Source organism: Chrysochloris asiatica, unplaced genomic scaffold, assembly GCF_000296735.1.
Source record: "Chrysochloris asiatica unplaced genomic scaffold, ChrAsi1.0 scaffold00126, whole genome shotgun sequence".
Classification (NCBI taxonomy): Eukaryota; Metazoa; Chordata; class Mammalia; order Afrosoricida; family Chrysochloridae; genus Chrysochloris; species Chrysochloris asiatica.
Window position 1 is genome coordinate 8370556 of NW_006408644.1, and position 3043 is coordinate 8373598.

Consider the following 3043-nt stretch of genomic DNA (forward strand, 5'->3'; position numbering starts at 1 on the left):
TCCTCTTTTTCTCTGACCCTCTACCCTATCAAACATGATATCCTTCTCCAGTGACTGGTCCCTCTTGACAATATGTCTGAAGTATGAGAGACGAAGTTTGGCCATCCTGGCTTCCAAGGAGCACTCTGGCTGCACTTCTTCTAACACAGATCTGTTTGTTCTTTTGATAGCCCATGGCACTTTCAATATTCTCCTCCAACACCATAACTCAAAAGCATCAATTCTTCTACGGTCTTCCTTATTCACTGTCCAGCTTTCACATGCATATGAGGTTATTGAAAATACCATGGCTTGGGTCAAGTACACCTTAGTCCTCAAGCTGACATCTTTGCTCTTCAACACTTTAAAAAGGTCTTGTGCAGCAGATTTGCCTAATACAATGCATCGTTTCATTTCTTGACTGCTGCTTCCATGAGTGTTGATGGTTGATGCAAGAATGAAGCACCAATTGTAACCATGGCAATGAAACGATATATGAGAGGATGCATGTAAAACTAATGTTCTCCCATGTAAACTATCACATAATTCACAATAAAACATTAAAAAACAACACACAACACATTGGACATATTGATTTATGTAACTGTTTCAATATCCTTGCCTGCTCCTTCTAGCATCTAGATTAATCTGGGTTGGTTTTGATTGAGCTATTTACTCTTCCTTCATGGGTTTGTATTTTCCTGATTCCTTTCATGCTTGTTAATTTTTTATTGGATATCAGACATTGTGAAGTGCTGAATATTTTTTGTATTCTAATAAATGATCTCAATATTTTTTTCTGAGACACACACACATACAAAGAATGAAGCACCTTACTTTAGTCAAACAACCAAGCCACCCACACCCCACTCACTCACAGAGTGACTAAAACTTTAACTCCCACTAAATGTTCTGGCTTTTGGCTTTGTGTTTTGACCCCTGGTGTTTTCCTTTACTTAATTGCTTGCTTAGTTGTACATTGAAAAGGATGTTATCGTTTATTCTGTATTTCTAAATATTTTATAGTGTGGGAGGGTTTTTAGGTTATTTTGTCCATCACATTACTGGAAATGGACAATAAAGATGATTTTAAAAGGAAAATAATCTTAGAATTGCAGGCAGCCATGGTTTGGATGTTAGTTATATAGAAATTGTAAATGGATTTTTTTTCTACCCTATTTGACCATCTTGAAATCTCTTTGCTTGCTTATAAAACAAAAAGAAAAAAATTTACCAGTTCTTTTCTTTTTTTACCCCAATCTTGACACATCTGGAGTCCCTGAGCAGTATAAACAGTTTACACATTCGGTTGCTAACAGAATGATATGATTGGAGGTTCCAGTCTATCTAGAAGTATCTCAGAAGAAAGGCCTGGCAATCTACTTCTGAAAAATTAGCCATTGACAACTCTATAGAGCACAGATCTACTCTGATACCTAGAAGGTCACTATAAGTTAGAGCTGATTAGATGGCAGTTGGTTACTGGTTAAGCACATTTGGCACAATACCAGATTTCTTGCCAATTTCCAGAAAAGGGCTTTATAGTGACAGTAAGGAGAAAGATACATCTCACATGCATGCCTACATATTCTAGGTGTGCCATTTTCAATATGAGAAAATTGATCATATTAATGATTCTCAACTTTTTTAGGGGAGCTGTGGTACACAAATAAAATAACTTGTTTTTGTTGAAACAAAATCATAGAAACCTTTATTATACAAAAATCTCAAAACATGAAGCTATTGTTTCTCAACATATCCTCCATCTAAGTCTATAGACTTCTAAAGGCAGTGATTTCATGTCTCTACCCATCCCCGAAAAATTCTAGAACCTTCTATTTATATCACATCAAAGCAGCATTAAAAAAATTTTTTTTTAATTTTATTGTGAATTGAGTGAAGGTTTACAGAGCAGATCATCAGTGTTACATTCAACTAATCTTACATTTTGTTTCATCTCAGTGATTGTCATCCCCTCCATGCAACAACAGTTATCCCACTTCTTCTCTGTGGTTCTTATTTCCATTTAACCCTCCTTCCCAACACTTCTGAACTTTGTCCTTAGGCAAATGTTGCCCTTTTGGTCTTGAATGGTTAATCACTGTTGTCAATGCTAGTGCCATCATGTCAGTTCTGACTCATAGCAACCCTGTATAGGGTTTCCAAGGAGCAGCTGGTGGATTTGAAGTATTGACCTTTTGGTAAGCAGTTCAGTGCTTATCCTACCGTGTCACACCAGGACTCCAATAAGTGTAGTTAGTGCATGCTGCTGCCCTTATGCTCTGAGAGTCTCTGTTTCCTACTCATCCACTGCAATGAAGAAAACTGGGCCAAGAGTCTGCTGACGAAGCTGTGAGGGACTGCAGACGAAACCTATGACCTGCAGGAGATGAAGGAAGAGAGCCGTCAAATGATGAGGGAGAAGAAAGTCACTATCCTGGAGTTGTTCCACTCATCTGCATACTGCCAGCCCAGCCTCATTGCTGTAGTGCTGCAACTGTCCCAGCAGCTGTTGGGCATCAGTGCTGTCTTCTACTACTCCACCAGCATCTTTGGGAAGGCAGATGTGCAGCATAGTCTACACAGCCTTCACCGTTGTCTCGCTGGTTGTGGGCGGACCCAGAACCTCTGGTCTGGCTGGCATGGCAGACTGTGCTGTGCTCATGACCATTGCACTGGCACTTCTGGAGCTGCTTCCCTGGATGTCCTATCTGAGCATTGTGGCTTTCTTTGGCTTTGTAACCTTCTTTGAAGTGGGACCCAGCCCCATACCATGGTTCATTGTGGCTGAACTCTTCAGCCAGCGTCCTCACCCAGCTGCTATTACTGTTGCTGGCTTCTCTAATTGGACCTCAAATTTCATTGTGGGCATGTGCTTCCAATATGTGGAGCAACTGTGTGATCTCTATGTAATTATCTTCACTGTGCTCCTGGTCCTATTCTTCATCTTCACCTACTTCAAAGTTCCGGAGACTAAAGGCCGGACCTTCGATGAGATTGCTTCTGGATTCCGGCAGGGGGGAGCCGGTCAAAGTGACAAGACACCTGAGGAGTTGTTCCACCC

General features: G+C 40.5%; 1 pseudogene; it reads left to right on the forward strand.

The window, feature by feature from the left end:
* Window positions 1–2242: 2242 nt before the first annotated feature.
* LOC102811023 lies at window positions 2243–3041 on the forward strand (annotated as a pseudogene).
* Window positions 3042–3043: the final 2 nt, after the last annotated feature.